The following is a 22,318-nucleotide window of genomic DNA, read 5'->3' on the forward strand; positions in this document are numbered from 1 at the left end:
AGTGGCTCTCCCCCCACCATGGCTGGCAGTTTCACAGTGCTTTTGGTAGGCATCTGGGCAGGGGCCTCTAGCCCATCTCCTAGAGTATCTTAGTATGGACATTACAATCCCTTGGGGTTTAGCCATCTGCTGTGGGTATAAAAAAGGGATATTTACTTTCCCACTCCTGACTGGGACTCTGCATTTTTATTTTGTAATGGACTCTGCAAAATATGTAGCCTACCCTGGGTATGTTGGCTGATGGCAGAGAAGGGTGGATGGAATTGTTCCAACTCCTCATGGATCCTCCAGGAAGACTGGCTCCTTTCTTGTCCTGTCAGAGGAGGAATAAGACATTCTACAGTGGGGTTTCAGAGAGTGCAAAGCAGAGACTTGATCAGGGATGAATCCTGTTACTATAAGCTTTTTGGGAGACACTCAAGCCCTTTATGGGGCCAGCTGGGCATGATCCTGACTCTTACTGATTGTGGCCAGACATTCAGGGGCTAGGCTGCACAGACCCAATAACCTACAAATCATTTCCAAAACATACAACTATGTCGTATGGAACACAAATGAATATGCAAGTAAAATTGGCAAAATCTGAATAAGGTTGATAACTGTATCAAACTCGATTAAGATATTAAGACATCTTTGATTAAGATACTATGCTATAATTAGGCTAGGTATTGTGTTGTATTTAGGGAGACACTAGGTATATGGGAACTGTCAGTATTATTTCCTATAACTCATGTGAATCTATAATTATCTCAAAATAAAAAGTAAAAAAGAAATAGAGCTGAAAGTCATATGCTGTCATTTCATTAAATTTTTTTTAACGTTTATTTATTTTTGAGACAGAGACAGAGCATGAACGGGGGAGGGGCAGAGAGAGAGGGAGACACAGAATCGGAAGCAGGCTCCAGGCTCTGAGCTGTCAGCCCAGAGCCCGACGCGGGGCTCGAACTCGCGGACCGCGAGATCGTGACCTGAGCTGAAGTCGGACGCTTAACCGACTGAGCCACCCAGGCGCCCCATGTCATTTCAAATATACCATTAGCATCTACATGCAGAATACTGTATGATAGCCATCCAACTTTGTATCTAAGACATATCAGTCATCACTTGCTTTAGGCACAGATCTGGTTTTGGTTTTAAAACTATGATTCTACCCCAGGTTCAGTATTGGTTATGGTATCCTTTCAGCATTCCAGCCCACATGGATCCAATTAAGCTTCAACTACTATGACAGATACTTGATTTTATTAACTCTTCATTCATCCATTTGATATATTTTATACATGGGTCACCAAGTATGTGCCAGGTATCATGCTAAGCACTGGGGGTGGAAGGATGAATCGGGAATTGCCTTTTCAGTTGGAGATATTCTGGCTGAGGGAAGTCAGATGGACCCACAGTCCCAACTACAATGTTCATGATGGATGCTGTCATAAAGGAGAGAAGAGGGTTCCATGGACAGACAACTGGAGTTGGGGAGGGAAGGTTCAGGCAAGTGTTCCTAGAGGAGGTGATGCTAGGAGGAAGTCTTAAAGAGTAAATAGGAAGTAGATGACTGCAAAAGGAAGAGTTTGAGTCAGAGGGACAGAAATGGGGCAGGTTGGGAAGCATGAGAAAGTATGATCTTTTGAGGAAGAGAAAAGTCATGCTGGAACACAAGACACAGGTAGGTAGGCCATTGGGGGGCCAGGCTGGAGAGGTGGGCTAGACCGGAGCAGGGAGCTCATGTCCCTTATATTAAAGGAACTGGGAGCCACTAAAGAACTTTAAGGTAGTGAGTGATGTGATGTGATGTGATCTGATCTACATCTGTCCTGGATAAGTAAAAACAAGGTTCATGGGTTTTTTGTTTGATTTGGTGTTTTGTTCTTATTTTTTCTTTTAAAGGAATGAGGAAATCAGTGGAGTGGACTGTGTGATTAAATTTTTTTAGTCCTTCCTTATCCTAGGCAAGGTCCATAGGTAAGGCACTTGTCAAATTGGGTCCACCACGCCTCAAATGATTCCATTTCCTCATCAATGAACCAACAGAAGGCAACGATGATGAAATTGGTTCCTGAATCTGAGTGGAACAGGTAGTAGGGAGTAGGGAGCCTCAGTATCTCTGTCTTTCAACTCCTCTTCCTACAGTGTGGCCTCCACCGTAAGGGCTCTCCCCCAAAACCTAAAGAAGTGGCATGGGGTGAAGCAGGCTGGGGCATAGCTGGTTTTCTGTTGCTATGGCCAAAAGTCTTAGTGAATCCCTGGTACCTCATGAAGGAGAAAGAAAATATAGTGGGAGCAAAACAAGGCAGCACACTACCTATCTCTAAGCTTGCAACAGCAGCTTTGGCATTTGATTCTGCCCTGCTCAGTCCCCGGAACATTGATTCCCCTCCGTGGAAGCATCCCATCGCTAAACACCCTTACAGGATGTGTGAGAAACTCCTTCCCTCTTAAATGGCTGACTGAACAAATTTAACGGAGGCTGTTACCCACTGAGTTTGGTATCAAAGCTCTGAGGTCCAGTTCTCTTTGAGTTTTTGCTTTCATCTGGAGTCTCTAGCCCCCTGCCCTCGGCTGCCATCAGCCCGCACAATATCAAACAGCTGGAGTCTGGGTAGCTCCAGGATCCAAGTTTCTCAGCCTAACACGTTGTGTGTGGGGGAGGGAGGGTAGGGTAGGAGAACAGACAGAGTTGTAGAAGGTAGAGGTATCATGTGGGACTAAATGGGTCCTGTGCTTGCTTCAGAGAATCTGATAGCTTAGAAAAATGGAATCTCTTAGAGCTCAGTGTCAACAGATTCTATTTGTCTGAGACTTAAGGAGTGTGCAAATCAAGCATGCAGCATGGGTCACAAAAATGGCCTTGGATTATCCTGTTTTCCATTTCTCTGTCCTAGTTTCACCTCTGACTCAAACTTTTACTAATATAACTGCCGTTTATGGAGTGCCACTAAAGGTTACATATGTATATATGCAACATATGTTATATGTGTATGTGTGTGTGTGTGTGTGTGTGTATATATATATATATATATATATATATGCAATATTGGACATTGCATGACCAATCATAACAAATGCTAGCCATAAGCAACTGGTATAGTTGTGTCAGATAACCCACTAACAATCATATACCGAGAGAGATACTTCATATATATTTCTAATCTTCACAGATGAAAGAACTGGGATTCAGAGTGTCTAAGCTCACAAGCTTGTTTAAAGACCAGATCCAAATCTACATTTGTCTTGATTGCAGAATTTCGCTTTGTTAAATGTCATCCTCCCTCTAGGGTACCCTCATCCATAGGCAGCCTCAAGGGGATCTGAAGACTGATTCCTTAAAGTCAGGAGAACACTGGTGAGTAGGAATGCCTGAGTTGGCAGCACTGGACTAGAGAAGTCAGTCCCAGCCAGCTCAACTTGTATGGGGAGTAGATGGCACTGTACCAGGCTCACCTGTAATTCTGCCTGAACCATGCAATTTAGAGTTTAATTACATGCTGTCTTGCATTGTTTACTAATTGTTGCAGAGGTCAATCTTATACTTGCATTCATCATTCAGTCATCAAATATTTTGGAGCAACTGTGCGCACTTCTTCTTTGGCAGCCCTTGTGATATTCAGCATGGAGAGGAAGGTAAATGGCCCACTAACAAGCAAATGAGGGCTAATTTTCCTAGTAATAAACTAATGAGTTTTTGTATTTATTTTCAAAATGTTTGGGGACATTCCCTTAATAAATAAAGACTTTATACATTCAACAGCTAGAATTTGAAAGTAGGAAGTTGGATCCAATATTTCATTTCTGACACCTCTGATCAAGATAAAAAGTGTTAATCCAAACATTAGCTTTGAGAATAGGAATGTATACAAAAGCCAGTTTACGAATTACTATTAATACTATGAATTTTAGTATCTAGCCTTTAATCTTAACTCCTACCTCAGAGCTGCATGCTCTTAAGGTATACACTCCTTGGAGTTTTCTATCAATTACAGTTTGTGAATTACCTTAGCTTTTTGAATGAACTTGGATGCCCTTAAAAAAATCAGTCATTCAGAAGCCCAGAAGAGATTCTTTAATAGCTTAACAAAATTCAAGCATCTTCTAAATATGCTTTTCTTACCCCACTAAGTAGCCTATACCTCATGAAACAGTTATAGGAAATGTCATACTGGAAAAACTTCAGGGTTAGGAATTAGTACCACTAATTAGTTATTGGGGATCTTAGGCAAGTTACTTAATTGTTCATATCTGTAAAATGGGCTGTTGTGGAGATTCAAGGTCATATGTACACACAGAATCAAGCACAGAGGCTGTGAGAGGTAGTAAATGTTACCTTATTTCTCAAGGGGTTGTTGGAAAGGTTAAATAAGATCATAAATATAACTGAGCTCACACAGTAAGCAATTATTGTTCAACTTTTCCCACTTGAGTGCTGTCTCCAGTGTAGTGAATATTTGGCAGCTGTTTTCTTTATCTGGTTAGTGCAGTCACCCAAACTGGATAATTCAATCAGGTCTCCACTTGGGGCCTTGTGTCTGATGATCTCATTGTTGTTGAGATCTGAGAGATGAAAATGTACATTGGAGCCACTAGAGGACAATTTTGCAATACCAACCAAAAGTGTTTAAAATGTTATTTCTGTTGATCCAAAGCGCCTCCTCGTAGGAATTCACCCTTAGGAAATAATCAGAATTATAAATAAAGATTTATGACAAGATGTTTAGTTAACTGTGATGCATTATAATAATAAAAATGGAAACAATCTAAATATATGACAATAGGATAGTGGTTGAATAAATAACAATGTCTCTCCTTGGTGGGATATTACACAGCTGTTAAAGCTGAACTTTGGAGAAGATTTAATCATATAGACCATTAAAGTTTATTTATTTACCTATCTATGTATTTAATTTATTTTAAAGTTTATTTTTTATTTATATTGAGAGAGAGAGAGAACATAAGTACAAGCAAGGGAAGGGCGGGAGCAGGGGGGGAAGAGAGAATCACAAGCAGGCTCTGCACTGTCAGTGCAGAATCTGATGTGGGGCTCAAACTCATGAACCAGAGATCATGACCTCAACCAAAGTCAAGAGTCAGATGCTTACCTGACTGAGCCATCCTGGAACCCCTAGAATTTAAATTTAAAAAGTAGGATAACAAATTCTATATACAATAAACACAATTTTGTAAGATACGAAAGGACCAGATAAATCAACAGCAAAACTGGCTCCTGCTTAAATTACCAAATGCATTTAAAAAAAGTATAAAATGTTGAATACAGGTATCTTTTATGTTGCCTTTTAAATATCTTCCAATTCTGATCAATTAGAATCATATACTCAGTATAGAAAAGTATGTATTTGTATTGATGAGGGAAAAAAAAGAAAAACAAGAGAGAAAAATGACCAGAAAAAATACCTCACTCTGTTAACAGGGTTATCCCTAGGTAGTGGGTTGAAGATGATTTTCCCCCTTCTTTGTGCTTTTCTGTATTTTCCAAATTTTCTTCAATGAACATAGTTTATACTCAGGAAGACAGATTTATATTAAAAGAGGGGAAATTATCACATTTGTCTACAAATTAGTCCCTATTTGTCTACATCTTATTAATTTTTTCAGTACAATCCTCTCCAGATATGTTTCACAACCTAGGAGTTCTCTGTTTGTATGTTAACAGGTAGAGACTCTGTAGCACACTGCAGAGGAACACCCCTCTCTTGATGTCACTCAATGGGATTCCTTCTAGTCCACTCTGAACAGTCTTAGCCATATAGTGACTTATATAGAGACAGTACTATACAGATACAGATACTGTATATAGATATAGTCCCTGCCTGCTTCTCACCAACATAATAAATGTGATGATCACTTTCATGCTAAATGAAAGTGATGGAGGCCAGAAAGCCCGCAAGAAAGCAAGATGCCAAAGGGAAATCACCATGAACGGACTGGAGAGTAGCAGAAAGCACCTTACGCGGCCCAGACTCTGTTTTGAGATGGCTGGGAGCTAGCGTTGGTGGGGAGGGTTAGCATAGGGAAACTAACAGAGAGGGGAGGAGAGAATTAGACAAGGAACTTGCTCCAGGCAAAGGGGGAGAGGTCAGAGATTCAATGTTCTTGCAGGAATAATAATAATAAACATAATTATGTTAATACAAAGAACCATGAAAACAATAAACACTTTTTAGGTGCCAACAATGTGCTTGGTGCTGCTACAGAATTAAACCCTCTCAGTTAAACTGTGATCCACATTCTGTCTAAACTCTGGGAAAGACAAGCAGCCATGTGAGCAGCCTGGGATGGAAGGAAGTACAAGGGTCTTTATCCTGGTTAAATACTGTTGGTAGGGACTGTGATCTTCTCTGTTTTCTGCTGTGCTCTGACTTGTTGACTCAGAGCTCAGCGCGAGACCCAGAGAGGAGAATGGAGAATGCTAGAAGAAAGTCTGAGGAAGAAGACAATGTAAAGGGATAAGGGACATCTTTGAGATGTTGAGCAATGAAGAGTATGTATAGAAATATAGAAGAATCGATCTGAGAACTTCATGCATGGTGTTTGCATTGGAATCCCACAATGCCGGTGGAAATGGTACTACTTGGAGTCATCTGTGAAAAACAGATAGCTGGATACCCTGCCTGGGGCTAGGAGAGAGGGAGCATTCCAGTGCAGTGGAGGCTGTTGACCTATTCCCCTTGGGGAATTAAGAGTTGTGTACCCAGGGCGGACTCCAGGCCTTGTAGTCCTGAATTGTGCTTTGGGAGGAGGACAATAAGAGTGGAAGCTAACAAGGTCATTGAGTGGGGAGAAAAACAGGTCTTGGAGAAAGCTTGGGGGAGAATGTTGGAGATTACAGGAGAAGAAAAATGAGGGAGGGAATTGGAGAAGAAAGAAGAGGAAAGAATACAGGTGCACCCTTCAAAGAGGGAGTTCATTGTATTTTTCACCTTCTTGTTTGAAGGTGGATCATCCCGTTTTTCATTTTGCCACCAGGACAGGCCCAAGAATCCAGGCACACATTGTTGAAAGTACCAGATAAGTCAACAAAAGCCTGGCTGCCTGAATTACCAAACACATTGGGGGGGGGGGGGAGGGGGGAAGCAGTACAACATAGTGAATAAAATGTTTATGTTGCCCTTTTAAACACCTTTTGATTCGATTCTATTAAAGTCATAAACTCAGTGTAAAGTATGTATTTTTACTGAGGCCCAGAGAGGTTTAAGGTTATGGGACTTTATCAAAGTCACACGTGACTTCCTGACTCCCAGGGCAGCTCTCCTGCCAGAGGGGCAGCAGCACCCTCAAACTCCCACTCCTGGCCTGCGCCACCACCTCCGAGGCAGCTTCCTTCCCACGTTGGCACAGACTTGAGGTTCACTTTGAACAAATGCCTCAGCCTTTCTGGATCTTGGTTTCTTCAGCTGCAGCATAACGTATGGCCGCGAATGGCCCTACACCATCTCTGTTTGCATCCCTCAGCTGCTTGCCAGCAAGTCAGCCTATGTTTGACCTGCCCATTCCCTAGAAGGGTGTCTTTAAAATGTGGCCCCAGAGCAGCAGCAGCAGCAGTAGGAACTTACTAGAACCTGGGAACTTACTAGAAATGCCAGTTCTCAGGCCCACCCCAGACCCTACGGAATCAGAAACCTGGGGGCGGGGCCCAGCAGTCTGTTTTAAGAAGCCTCCAGGAGGCTCTGATGCAGCTCAAGTTTGAGAACCGCTACTCTGAATTGTTTTCTGCCCAGCACTAAAGCGAGGGTTTAACACACTCCTGCACACACACACACAGAGGTAACCAACTTTTCTCTACCGCCACTATGCCTCCCTTCCCCACCCCGCCCCCCCCACCCCCGCCTCCCCGGAATCCTTTTCCTGCTTCATCATCCTGGGATGATGAATGGAGGTCAGGGCAGGGCGCTGTCAACGCAGGACGCTGCAATCCCTCCCTCCCAACCCCACCCGGTGGGTCGTGGGTCGGCGTAGGTGGCGTTGGGGCTTCCCCCAAAACTGGTTTCTTTATCATTTCTTGACAACCACTGCCCCACTTGGGGGGTGGGGGCGGGGCGTTTAATAACAAAGTTTGCTTTTAATGATTTATCCAATAGGTTGCAGAATGTTTGCTTTTACTGACTTATCCAATAGTTTGCAGAATGAAGACTATTGAGAGAGGGGTGTCAGAAAAAGTCTTGGAGAGAAATGCCTGGGGGAGAGAAGAGAAAGATAGCATATGAGAGCAAGGGTCTGAGGTGAAGCTAAAGAGAAAATGAGGGTTCAGGGGGGTGGGAGGAAGGCACAGGACATTGCTCTTGGAATGGGAAAGAGAGACGTTGGGGAAGAGCTCCGGGCTGGAGCTCAACAGAAAGAAAATAGGCGTTAGGAGAAAAACTGAGTTTGGGGGACTTTTTTTTTCCAGCTTCCTTTCCTTTCCAAGAGTTTTTCTCTGCTCCATTTTGCTCCTCCCCCTCCTCCCCGCCTCCTCTGCTCCCCCTGCTTCCCCGCCTCGCGCGGCAATGGGAGGCTCCTAGGCAGGAGAAGCAAAAGAAGGAATTGTTTGCGAGTTCAGTCATCCAAAAAAGCTTCTTCCATATGGAGGGACCGGGTGCGCCGGGCGCGGCGTCCCCTGCCTTGTCCTCCTGCTGCTGCCGCCGCCGCCGCCGCGACCCCCGCTTCCTGCCACAGGGACCCTGAGCCCCGGCCCGCTGGTGTCAGCCTCCGGGCGCGCGCACGCACACTCACCCTTGCACACACACACACACACACACACTCACTCACGCCCGCCACAGCCACACGCGCCCGCACGCGCCCTCCCTCCCCGGCCGGCAACTTCTCGGGCCGGGGCTCCTTTGTTGCTCCCGCTGCGGCCGCTCTCCGGTTTTGCGAGTCCCCGGGTGTCACCGTGCGGGTTGTGTGTCCTTTCGGCGCGGTGCTGTGCGGCTCCCTCCGCGCCCGCCACGCCGGCCCCGGACGCCGCTCGCCCTCCCCAGAAGCTGCCGCACCAGAGGTGAGTCACGTCGCGGAAGTTTGTTTTCTTTTCGCAAAAAGTTGTGTTCCTGGGTTGGTGGGGGCGGGGGTGCGGGAGGCGGCCGCAGGCCCGGCGAACCCCAGGGAGCGCCGTCGGCGGGAGCGGGTCCCCGCGGGGGCTGCGGCCGAGGCGGGCGCGCGGGGCGCGGGGACTCAGGAGTTGGGGCGAGGCGGGCCGCGGGACTGCCGCAACCCGGCCCGGGCAGCCGCATCTGGCTCCCTGCGGGGCGGTGTGGCCGTCGTTCCCGGCAGCCTGTCGGGTGGAAGCGGGGCCCGGACCGCCTCCGAAACCCGAGGAGGCTTGACACCCGGGCTCCTGCTCCGGGAGCCGGGCGGCCACGGCGAGAAGCAGAACCCGCGGTAGAAGCCGGTGGCCTGTCCGGCAGAGCGGGTCATCCTCTGGGCGTTGGCCAGGAACACTGAAACGAGGCGCCGAACGGACCCGAGCGAAACAGCCCCAGGAGAGCATCGCCGGCGGAGGGGCGCGAGGGGCGAGGCTGCGGTGGGGTGTCCCGGGCTGGGCGTGGGGAGCGTGAGCGTTCCTTCTCGCGCGCGGCGTCCGCCTGGGGTCGTGCTCTTAGGTTTTGTCGGTGTAACTGTGAGAGGTGGGGAAATGAACCTCTGGAACAGGTGGGAAGGGGCCGTAGGGAGGGCCGAGCAACCCAGGCACGAGTTTCTGCAGGGGTTTTGAAGGCCTGGCTTAGCTTCAGGGGGCCAAGTGTTAGTTAGCTCTTTCAGGGGATGGGCCAGTTTGGAGGGGCAGGGGGCAGACAGACTTGGGGGATTTGTTTGGTTTTGTTTGGGGGATGGGGGTGGCAGTGGCAGGGTTACTGGGAAGGTTGTTGAGTCCTTCCAGAGATGTGGCAGTGGAGCTAAGAATACCCAAACCACACACCAGCAATCCTAAGCAGGCACTTCATGGGCGTGGTGGGGTATTCTGTCGCTCCCCCACCCCCTCTGAGCAAGTTCAAATGGGTTCCAAGAACTTTTTGACTCAGTTACCTCTTTGACTGGACTGAGTGACTTCCAGGCCCTTGGGCCACCCCCCTTCCCCTGTGCCCGGCTCACGTTTGTCACCTAGTTCTTTGTTGTCCAGAACTTTGCAGACGCTGGACATCGAATAAATGGGATTCTCAAAATTCTTGACTATGCAAATATTTTTGATTGATTCCACAACTGGGCCCTAAACCGCTCAGCTCTGTGATGGTTTTTTCGTCCCTCTGGTTACAGCCAATAAATCAATCTCCATTTCCTCAAGGTCACCATGGATGATATTATAACACAGTCTTGTTGGACTGAGGTGGGGGCTGGGGCACCTATACATCTGGGTGCCCTGTTTTCTGAACTTTACTTAAAGTGAATCTGAGGCAAGAGCTTCGCTGTTTTGAGGTGTGTACCAGGTTTCCCAAGAACGTTTCTGAGGTCTTATAATTGGCACTTTTTAATGGTCTCATAATTGAAACCCAGGAGGTTCCCGTGGTAATCTTGAAGCACCTTGGGGTCAGTGGGACAGAAGCAGGGTGGAAACAGCAGTGGAGTTATGATTTTCCTGCCAGATGAGCTTTACAGTGAGTTTATGCAAGGGGTAGAAATGAAAGAGGAGTTGCCTCACTGTGCCACTTTGCTGACACTGCCCCCCCCCCCCCTTATTACTCAGTTTGGCCCTTTCAGGAGACTGGAGGCTGTCTATTCCTATGAAATCTGAGGGTTGAGAACTCAGACAGTGTCCCTTTCATCCTCTTTCAAGAGATCTGAGAATGCAAGAGACATTTCCTCAGGAGAAATTGCCCAAGACACAGGCATTGGCTTTACTCTGGAGAGGTTGCTAGAGGCGGTGGTGATTGCTCCTTGGCCATAGGTGTGGGTGGGAGACAGAGGACCCTGCTTAGCTGTTGATTGGTTTGCCAGCTTGTGATAAGATGGTGATTTATGTTCCTTTCCATCCTCCAAATGGATTTGGAGATTTTCCTTTCTTTGAAGTGCTCTTTCAAGTGTTTGGGCTCCTACCTCTCTTCGGCAACTTATCTGTGGTTTCCATTCCCTAAGAAGGAACAGGGGACTTTACTCATTAAATAATTCAGTGGACTTCCTCAGGGACCCCCAGGGTTTAAGCAAGAAGACAAGAAGCGAGCCTGGTGGTCACAGTATTCCACGAGACCCTATGGGGTCTGGGTTCAGCAAACTTTGCTGGGTTCAGCAAAGTCCTTGATAGGGTTAATGATTAAGGGGTTTTCTGTCTGTCTTTCAAACAAGTAGGAAGAAGCTGAAGAAGAGCCAAATGCACCAGTTAATTGATGTCCAGTACTTTCTGGCCTCTGAGTAAGGAAGTATTAACTTGGCATCGAAGGATATTATACATTTGAAGTCTGCTTTCTGGGGAAATCAGAGAAAGGGGAAGGGAATGGAAATTGGGAAGGCAGAGGAAAGAAAGTGATTTGTTACATTTAAAAAATCTAATAACTTTATCATTTAGAACTTCTTGTCATCTCCATACTTCAATTCAGCAAACATTTCTAATATACCAGACCCTGGGCTGGGAGCTTTCTTGTCCCAGGAGAATAAACTTTCTTAGTCAAAGGGTATTTCTCCAAACTAAATCCCAATCCCTGCCCCCAATTTTTGTTTATTGCACAGCATCTACTAATAATTAAAAAATGGTTTTTTGAGTGACCCGCATTCCTATACAATAGCACAACTCAATTTTCATCCATGTGCATACATACTTTTCACACAGTTGTGATAAAAGTAGAGACCTTTTTGTAGTCAACGGTGAAGCATCTAGAGATTTTTGTCCAAAGACTCACAGAGAACAGATATGTCCAGCCCACTTCTCCATTGGTGGGAACAACCTAAATCCTAAGAGTGCTCCCACATGGAGTCTTTACGTGTAGTAGTTTCATCATTTATGAGGCTGAATCAAATATCTGGGACTGAGGGAGGTGGAATGGAAGAGGGTGTTTTTAATCTACAAATCGGTGTTTACAGAAAGCCTCCCTAAATAGGGCTTTTGCCTCCTTGGAGCCCTCAGGGTTGGTAATGGGTAGAGAAGGGGAGGAGAAGGGCAGGAAGTAGGGGTTAGAGGATCCATCTCAAGTGGCACTGCCCTGGGGATTAGGAAACTTGGGTGGGAGCCCTGGCTCTTCCTGTGGACTCCGTTCACACTGACTCAAACCACTGAACCAACTAATGGATCCCTGCATCCCCGCTGCCACTGTGTTAGCCTCCCTCTCCAAGCTTGCCCATCTATCGCCTCTTTTCCATGCCTGCTACCACCATCCTTCTTCCTGCCCTTGACCATTGGTGCTAGACTCCCCGCTGGCAACCTATCACACCATCCGTCCTCCATCAGTCCCATAAACAAGTCACCACCCAGCTTAAAAACAGCCTAAGTCTACAATCCAGATTTCTTAGCCCTCTCACACGTGGCTCTGTCCCACCTCATGATACTAATACCTTACTAGGAACGTTCTGCTCCAGCCCAAACCTATCTAGTAGCTGACCCTTGATTTTTGCTGGACTCATTCCTTGATTGCTGCCTTAACACCCCAAACCCCTTTCCTATAAGCCCACCTTACTTTGTATGAGACCTCCTAATAATGTATTCTTGAGAGGTGTTTATGAGTATTGATAACAATGGATTGCCGGATGCAAAGGTAATGGTTTTAGAAGATCAGACTTTTTTCAATGTGATCATTATCCTTTGATCCATTGTTCATTTCGTTTCTACAAGGGGCCAGGTAACTGGAGACTTAAGGAAGACTAGGGTCTTAGAAAAACTGTTTTTTTCTGTTTTGTTATTTATAAAAGGGATTAATAAGGAAACACTATGCTTTATAGCACCGCCCCTTATGAAAAGCCAGTACTTCAGAGCTGTTTATTTTGTTGTTCAAAAGATAAGACACTTCTCTTTTTTCCCCAGTCCCAGCACGAACTTCCTGGAACCCATGACCCATGAAGTCTTGTCAACACTCACACCATCTGAGGGTAGCAGCCATGAAGTAGAAGAAGCAGGTGAGGTTTTCTGCCCACGGTCTAATACCTCTGGCCTATCGGGTCAGTCATACTTTTTCATGTTTTGTGTTGCCACTTGAGGACAGAGTACTTCTCCATCCTTTAGTATTAGGAAGGGTCTGGCTCTGAGTGGAATCTGGACCAAACAGATCAGTGCTAGTTCATTTCAGATGCTTTTTCAGTCAGAGCCTATGGGACCTCTTTCCCCTGGAGTGGCTGGGTGAAGCTCCCTTTCCTTGAGGCAACTCTGTTTGACATGTTGGCCACAAACCATTTACTATGGAATTTGGAGTCTGAGGCTCCTGTGGAAAAGTCCTGCTTAGGTCTGGGTGAGGAGAGCCCTGTGTTTATGTCTCTGTCAGTGGTATTACAGCGAATGCCTTGTGATCTGCTGTACTGGGCAGTGTTTATCTCACAAAACCCAGAGGGATTCTGTGTCATCCCAACTTTTGAAATAAGGTTAGGAAATAATAATTCTCCTTTCCTAATGGTGAATTTGGCCTTATCTTCAAAGAAGCTCTTTGATGTTTGGGATAGGATTATTGGGCAGTAGAGGAACTCATAAGAGAAAGATCAGAGCCAATAATACACAGTCAACCTCATTTGGTTGCCAGAGAAAATGTTGAGGAAAGTCTCAACTAGTCCTCCTGGTAAGTAACAGGAAAGCACATAATATGGCCAGGGTAAGTGGGGCTGAATAAAAAAATAACTCAAAAGGAGCTGAACAGCAGAAAGTATGGCAGAGGAATGTTTGTTCTTCTCTAAAATGAGTTTGGATGGCATTGGACAAGACGAGGGTGATGATGTGTGTGTAGGCTGGAGCCTTCATCCTCTCAGCAAGCTTTTATTTGGTACTTGCTGTGTACCTGGGATCAGTACTGGAGCCCACGCTGTCCAGAATTCCATCACTGAAGGGAAAGCAACGCTGCAGTGCAACCTGTAGTGTTACAGTACTTGGACAGGGTCAGTTAAGAAAGGCTTCTTGAGGGAGGAAAGTCAGCTTCTCAGATGATGTCTTAAAGGCGGAGATGGGACTGGTCTGCCATCTGTGACCTCTGCTTGTAGGTGCCGTTCATTATTTTCTCCCTGAAGACTCACTTTTCCTCAGCAGATGATAGGCCGAAGTAGTCTTGAGACAGGAGATGGCAAGTTCAGGGTAGTTTTGTTAGTTTCAGGAAAGTTAAAAACAGGCAGTTCTTCATTGAATACAAATCTCAGAAATTCAAGCCTTAGACAAGTTTGTAAAACCAGTTACGGAATAGCTTTCGGGGGAAAAGGAGAAACGTGTGATCTGTTTTTTTCTTTCTCATCTATGTCAGATTTCCGCTGAGAATTTTAGAAACACATGCCTGAACTCAGCTTTTTACCTTTGAATTTCATTTGCCCTTTATTCTACTGTCTGCACTAGGTTTGCTAACTCTGAAATCACTCCCAGAGTAGCCAGTGAGGAAGTGTTCGTTTTAGGGACAAATAAAAACCTCCTTGGTTGCAGAGAGGTAACGATCATAAGCATGGGAGCTACAGGTAAGAAGAAGAGGGCCTGTGGAGGTGGCTGACCTTGGAGGTCCCCCCCAGGCAGCGCTGGACTGGACTCTTGAACAGAACCCTCCCCCACCTTCCCTGGTCCTGCCAGGATTTTTCCAGAGTAGTCCCAGCCAAGTGCCTTTACTAGTCTGAGTTTACCTAACATTACAATCACAGCAGGTTTATTAGGTATGGGTCACAGTTAATTGGAGAGGAAAATTGGGGGGTTCTGGGTTTATTACTTTTCTATGAAAGTAGAGGCTGCTCTTAATTTTTTCCCAGATCATCCCTGCTACTTGACTCTCTCTGCTCGCTAATGCCTGTCAGCCCACAGCAGTGCTATGGTAGCTCTGCCTTTTTTATGTACCTGTGTCCACGTGAGGGGGATTTCATAATGCAGTCAGTCAGCACAGTGAGACCACATAAAGCAATGGAAATTCACAGTTGTTTACCTCTGTCATTATGAGTGGATGTCTTGGAGTGAACAAGTTACATGAAAATCCACTGTGTCATATAGCCAAGAGTTAGATTCTAATGACCCTTCCAGTGTGCAGGCCCTCCAAGCAATCACCTGCAACCTTCCTTGAGACCACTGGCGGTCTGCCATCATGAAGGCTGCGTTAGCTTCAGGCGAAAGCCTCACAGTCAGGTGCTTTGCATTCTGTAGCCTTGTGTTGCAGAGATGGAGGTTGGGTGGTTGGGCCCAGCTTTCGCCTGTCTGGACTGTGGCAGTTTGCCAGCAAGTTTCACTGGGTGGTCTTTGACAATGGGAGAGGGGAGGAGTGGGGGAGCTCAGCTCTCCTGCCCAAAGGGGAACAAGAAGGTTGGCAACCAATGCCCCGTCACCAAAACACCACCAAAGTCTTGAGCAGTGGTGAATAAAATGGAACAGGTTACTGAGGGCGGTGTTGTGAAGGAGTTCATTTTTGTCCCCCCTGATTTTATAGACGGAGCCTTGCGTTTATGCGGTGAGACCCCCTCAAGAGGGTGAGCACACACAGTGGCAGGTACCCTTTATCACAGGAGGGGAGAATTACTATTCTCACCTCGGCACTCAGGGAATCAGCTTTGGGCCTAGAGGGCAGGCTGAGATCCTTGAAGGCCAGTGCCAAGGAGGCAGCCCCACCTGCCTCTCCCGTCCTTCCGGAGACGTGGAGAATGGGATAGCTGCCTTTAGTGGGCCCTGTGTACCAGGCCCTGTGCTAAGTCCACAGGCATTCTCCCTGCACCACCCCCACCCCCCCCACCCCCCACTGTCCTGTGGAGACAGGCAGTGTGATCTTGTTCTGCAGACAAGGGGCCAAAGCTTGAAGCACTGGAGTGACTTGTTCTGCCCTCACAGCCATTAAGTGGCAGAGCCAAGGTTTCGTTGCAAGACTGCTGTCTCTAAAACTCAGGCTCTGCGGGAAAAGAAAATGCCCAGTCTCTCCCCCTAAGCAGAGCCCCCTTAGCTTGGGGCTGTTTCCTTTTCAACTAACAAAGTGGAAGGGGCAGGTGGGTGCCTTTATGAGACTTGCTTTAAGAGACACGAACTGAAACCTGGGACCACAGCTGGAAGGTTTTGACCGGGGCGGCAGCACAGGGGAAGCCACGCTTTGTCACGCAGCTCCCGTCAGACTTTGCAGACAGTTCTGAAAGCCGCCTGCACTTGGGTCTCATCTCGAACATGTTTCCTGCCTCTCCCGCATCCCCTCCCCCCGCCCCCCTCGCAGGACATCATCTGAACTGGCTGTCTGAGCCTCCGTGTCCATTGTAGATGCCGGCTGAACCCACTTGCTCCCTGGGTTTCTGCAAGTCTGATCAAGCAGGCCCTCTGTGCCCTCAGTGGGGAGAGGGGGAGAAGGTGCTTGGCCCAGCAGATACTTTTACTGGTCAGGAGAAGTGGCAGTTTGTACAGAAAAATAGCCTGGGGAAGGAGGTAGCAGCTCTGACAGACAGGTAACTGACAGGAGATGGTACCTTCCAGGCAAATACTCCCAGGACAGCCAGCGGAAAGAATTCTACAGGCAGTTACCTGCAGGAGAGCACAACAGACCTCTCCCTACTGGCTGAGGGAGATTTGGCTGTGGACTCATAGCTGCTCTTAGTTGCTTGTTTTTCTTTAACAAATGTGGATAGCCTGAAGCCAGGTGGGGCAGGGGAGGGGGGAGGAGGAACGACACAGGACACTTGGGTTTAAGAAACAATTATGCAAGACACCAGGGTGGCTCAGTCAGTTGATCATCTGACCCCTGATATCTGCTCAGGTGATGATCTCACAGTTCTTGAGATCGAGCACCACGTTGGGCTCCGTGCTGAGAGCACAGAGTCTGCTTGGGATTCTCTCTCTACCTCTCAGTCTGCCCCTCCCCTGCTCACTGCTCACTCTCTCAAAATAAATAAATAAACTTTTTTTTTTTTTAAAGAAAGAAACAATTATGTGACCAACTTGTCGGGTAACTGAGAGGAGTCCCAGAAACTGAATGAAACTTTACTCCTCTGTCCCCACAGAGCTGCCTTTTAGAGCACTATTGGGATGCAGAGAGAGAGCACAAGAGAGCGCTTGGGATTGAGAATGTTTCTGCTCACATCAAAATCCCAAGTCCCCTGGCATCTGTGCTCTCCCAAGATGAGTTAGGAGACAAGGCATGCTGGGAACTGGCCAGAGGCCAGAGTGTGGGCCTATGGGCTGCATCTGCTTCTGGGGTTGGGTGGGTTTCTGTTTTCTGAGGGCAGGAGCCTGGACTAGAGGTGATTCATCCTATTACCAGAAAGCCTTCCCCATCTCCAGACAAGCTGTCTTTCCCCCTCTTGCAACAAGAGGCAATGAGGGGGTCTCAGGGTCTGGCGGGAGTTGGGAGAGGAAAAGATCTCATGGCCAGGGGATCCTGATTACCATTCTTCCTGAGAGAGGAACAACAGAGGAGTCTGGGGAGTGTCTGGGGCATCCCCTCTAAGAGGACAGAGGAGAATCTTATTAGAAGGTTGTTCAGGAGGGAGCGGCATTTCAGGGCCACTTCCAGGTTGGAGATGTGTGGCATCCTGGTTAAGTGTGGGCCTTGGAACCAGACGGGCCTGGGTTTGAATCCTGGCCTCGCCAATCTCTAGGTGTATGACCCTGGGCTAGTTATCTAGACCCTGAGAACCCAATCTCTTAAGGTTGTAGAAAGGAAGCAAGATATGGCATATAATGCATATTAACTGCATTGTGAGCATTCAGTAGAAGGCGGCTCTTAGGAGGAAGGGAAAGAATAGGAGAGAGGAGCAGTGGAAGTGGGGGTTATTGAGGAACCGGGCAGGTAGAAGGGTGAGTAGGTAGAGGGCTGCACTGAGGGAAGGCCCACTGCTGAAGGCTCTGCAGAGATACAGGAATGAGAAGATGGGGACAGAGGAGCCCACGATAGGGAAAGGCCCTTAGGTACCAGTCCTCAGACCCGGTCAGTAGGAACAGAATCCTCACCCAGTTGCCTCCTCTGCTTCTCTCCAATTCAGCACCTTCCATGCTACCAGTGAGGCCAAAAACCTTGGAGTCCTCTTTGACTCTGGCCTTTCTCTCACACTGCACTTTAAATTGGCAAATAATATTGGCTTTGCCTTGAAAATGTATCCAGAATCCTGCAACTTCTTACCACCCCGGTCTGGTCTTGTATCACTTCTTACCTGGGCTGTTACAGTAGCTTCCTCGGGGTTTTCCCTGCTTCCACTCCCATGCCCGACCTTGCTACACTTTAGTCTGTCCACCAGCTCAACTTCCCGCAGAGCAGAGCAGCCCAGAGCAACCAGAGGAGGTCACTTCCCTGCTCAGAACTCTCCAGGGAGTCCTGTTTAATTCAGAGAAAACTAAAGCCTCAGTGCCCTCAGACCCACCCCCTGCAGCTCTGCCCTCACCTTCCCCCAGCCCACTCTGTAGCCACCCCACCCGGGCCTCCTTGCTGCTTCCCCCGCGCGCGCGCGCGCGCACCCCCCCCCCCCCCCCCCCCCCCCCCCCGCTAGCTGAGCAATTTGCTTTGCCTTCTGCAATGAACCTGAACCTAGCTGCCCTTTATTAACTCATGGTTCTCTCTCCCTGCAACCTAATTTATTTTCCCTCGAAGTTACCACTTCCCGACAGGTGTTCATTTGTTCATTTGCTTACTGCCTACTTCCCCTCCAGAATGAAAGATCCATGAAGCCAGGGACTTTTTTTCCCCACTGTCTTCCAAGTGCCTGGAATGGAATTGGGTATGTAATTGGTGTTCTCCCCCCAATTCCCCACCTCCGACCACCACCACTAGTCTGCAGGGCTTTTTAGAAAGGAGTGCAATACGAGTTTTAAACAAAAGTAAATAATTACATATGGATTTATATAAGAAAAATACATCCTGGGTATATGTATAGGGGAGTGTGTGGGAGAGTGATGCAGAGAATTCTAATACTGTTTGAGTGTCTGTTTCAGAAATACCAGGGAGCTGTGTGCTAGGCCACGGCAGAAGTAGCCCAGTTCTTTTTTCTTCCTCAAGGTGATGGACTGCAGTATGGTCCATGGGTGTGACAGGTGCCAGCTGTAAGGGGAGCATAAGAATGGCTGTCTCCTCTCCCTTCCTCATCACTCACTTCACAAGAATTTGTTGAGTGTGTACTTTATGCCTAGCACTGTGCTAAGCCTGGCTAGGAGATGCGGAGAAGCCCAGCTCATTCTCTCATCCCACCAAGAGCTCTACAGTCTAGTTTTTCACCTGGGATTTCCTAAGTGTGCCCGGACAATCCATTTTACCGCTCCCTTCCATAGCACAGGGACCAGAGTTGAATTGGAGCTCTGTTGAATCGGGTTTGGAACCACAAGCCCGGGACATGAGGAGCATGTGATGAATTTGAGAATAGTTCTGTTCCCTACACACAGGAGGCCTGGTGGGTGTCAGGCCCCATGCTAGGCACTCAGGCCACAGAGATGGTCTCCTCTGCTGGAGAGCTGACAGCCATGTACAAGGGACAGCATGATTTGGGTGTCTGCCCAGAGGGAGATAGTTCTGACTTCAAATTGCATCTCAGTCATTTCTGACTTGCTTCTAGATTTAGAAGCTTGAGGAAGAATAAAAATAGGGATAAAGATCCCAGAAGGTCTTGTGATGACAACAAATGTGCCTGAGAAATTACACTATCAGGATCCCCAGACCCAACATCTGCAGCATCTCAGGTTACTGAAGGCTTGAGCTTCCTCCTCTAGTTTTTAATTTTTTTTAACATTTTTTAATGTTTATTTATTTTTGAGAGAGAGAGAGAGAATGAGAGAACAAGTCCGGGAGGGGCAGAGAGAGGAAGACACAGAATCTGAAACAGGCTCCAGGCTCTGAGCTGTCAGCACAGAACCCGACATGGGGCTCAAACCCACAGAGTGTGAGATCATGACCTGAGCCGAAGTCAGACGCTTAACTGACTGAGCCACCCAGGTGCCCCTTAACTTCTTAACTCTGAAAAATTAATGGCAATTTTAGGTTTACAGAAAACATTAAGTGAAAAATATAGAGTTGCCGCATACGTCTCACCCCCAGAACAGTGCCCATATTATTGACATCAGATGTTGGTACAATACATTTGTTACAATTGTACAGTTGACAAGTCAACCTGGATCCATTATCAATAACTAAAACGCATGGTTTACGTCGACTGTATTATACATTGTATGGATTTTGGCAAATGCATAGTGACCAACTATTCACCATTACAGTGTCATACGGGATACAAATCTCACTGCCTAAAAATCTCCTGTGCTCCACTCATGAGGCCCTCCCTCCTTCCATTCACCAATCCCTGGTGACCATTGCTCCTTTTTACTGATTGTCTTTTCTAGATTGTCATATAGTTGGAATCACACAATGTATAGTGTTTCCAGGTCGGCTTCTTTTACTTGGCAAACTCTTCCAGTTCTAAACATGACCTTCTGTCCCCTCCCCCTCCCCCGTGTACATTCATGCGTCTGGAGTAAGAGGGGTTGGCAGAGGAGGGTTCCAAAGCCTTGTGCTGATACCCAGCTGACCAGAGCCAGTGGGTCCTATCCCTTCGTCATCTCCCAGTGAACATGCCTGGCCCTGGTGCTACCGGAGTTTAGCCCAGGCTAGTAAACTGTCAGGAGCTGCCTGTGTTTGGGTTCCACATCTGGAAGTATCAGCTGTGCAGACCTTCCTGTCCCATTCCTAAGTAGAGGCAGGAGGAGCACATGGGGCTGTTTGTCTTCCTCCTCGGTAGTTTGTTTTACTTGCTTTGGAGCCGGGTAGGAGGGTGGGGAAGTGAGCTTCCCCCAGGCAGGCAGCACTCCTTCACACCCACATCCGCTGGCCGGCCACACGTCCCCCAGCCTCTGCTGCTGTCAGCCCTGCACAGGTCCCAGCGGTGTCTGCGCTGAGCCCTGAGAGCAAGCACTGGGGCCTGTTTTGCGGTCATTTGGGAGGAAGATGGGTAGGGAGCAGAGAGACTGAGAACATTTTCCCTGCCCAGAGAGGTTTCCTTCCTGAGTCAGCCTGGCAAGCCAGGATTCCTTGGGAGCTGGAGGCAGGAACCTCAGTATTCCGTGCACTCACCAGTCACTCCAAACAGGAAGGCGCTCTGGGGGAATAAGTGGTAATGATGGATATTGTAATGGAAGCAGAAGGAGGGAGCCCCTTAAATCCCACTCAAACCAGGGCCCCAGCTAGGGGAAGGAAAGCACATGTGAATGGGGTCCTGTGGGTTATCTGGTTGAACTTGGCTGAGAAGTTTCAGGGACTGAGGAAAGGCGGTTACTAGGTACAGAGAGTTACAACCCTGGGGAACAGGAAGTGAAATTTAGACCCCAGGTTTCGTTGCTTCCTGTGTGGAATAAACACCGAGCTGAGGTCAGCTAGAACTCTCTCGTGCTGAAGGACTCCAGCCAGGTGTGTCAGAGTTCACAGTGAAGGAACAAGAAGAGTCTGGCTCCCCTGGAAGGTCAGTTTTTGGACTATGGAAATTCCATGCTGATGGTCCATGCCCGTAGCCCGTCCTCCTCCGGTTTTTCCTTTTTCACCCAGTCCGCCACCTTCCATTCTGTATCCTGATCAGTGACTCACTAAAGAGCCCCAGGTTGCGGTTGCCATAGATTGGCTCTGCCGAGTTGTCCCGGTGCAAGTCGAGGCTAATAGTGCCCGTCCCACATTTGCCACTAAGATTGTGAGCACAATTGCAATGGAGTGTAGGATACTCTCTACAGGCAAACTGCCCTTGACTTTGTTGTTAACTATGGATTCAGGGTAGAGCATCCTGGCCTTTTGTCTTCCTGGGTCTCATTCCAGAGCCTAGGAGGCTGGGACAGTGATTACTGACCATCAACACAGGGGGACCCTTGGCCCTTGCCTCAGTTTGCCCAAAGAGGCAGACGACAGAGAGCTGCTGAGTCATGTTAGTGTGGGCCCCATATTCCTTACCAAACCCAGCCTTCACCCCTGCTTCCCTCCTAACATTCTGTCCCCACAGGAGGTACAGTGAGAGTCCTGAGGAAAAGAATCCCAGAGCAGCTTCTGTAGGTACATGCTAAGTAGAGTGTCTAGTAGCTGGGGCACTTTTCCTGAACCAAGAGATAAATATCTGATCTGCTAAAGCATTTGGGTTTTGGGGTTTTTTCCTACTGATTTGTGGGTGGAGGAAATCTCAGGAAGGTTGATTTTATAGCCTTTACTAAAATATAAATTTATAAATGCAATGCATTTAAAGTTTATTTATTTATTTATTTATTTATTTATTTATTTATTTAGAGAGTGAGAGCAGGGGAGGGGCAGAGAGAAAGGGAGAGAGAGAATCCCAAGCAGGCTCC

The 22,318-nt window shown here is 47.6% G+C and overlaps 1 protein-coding gene across 6 annotated transcripts in view; it reads left to right on the forward strand.

Moving 5' to 3' along the window:
- The first annotated feature begins 8,510 nt into the window (after window positions 1–8,510).
- Window positions 8,511–22,318, forward strand: part of BOC (BOC cell adhesion associated, oncogene regulated) — a 72,798-nt gene continuing 58,990 nt past the window's right edge. For 3 of the 6 annotated variants that reach the window (XM_042998757.1, XM_042998763.1, XM_042998764.1), the window contains exons 1-2: window positions 9,834–11,322; window positions 12,923–13,014. The gene's annotated coding sequence lies outside the window, so the exon portion shown is untranslated. Of the gene's footprint in view, window positions 8,984–9,232; window positions 9,506–9,833; window positions 11,323–12,649; window positions 13,015–22,318 lie in introns of those variants that run through there. The other 3 variants (XM_042998758.1, XM_042998760.1, XM_042998759.1) reach the window with 3 other exon arrangements.

Source organism: Panthera tigris, chromosome C2 (assembly GCF_018350195.1).
Source record: "Panthera tigris isolate Pti1 chromosome C2, P.tigris_Pti1_mat1.1, whole genome shotgun sequence".
Classification (NCBI taxonomy): Eukaryota; Metazoa; Chordata; class Mammalia; order Carnivora; family Felidae; genus Panthera; species Panthera tigris.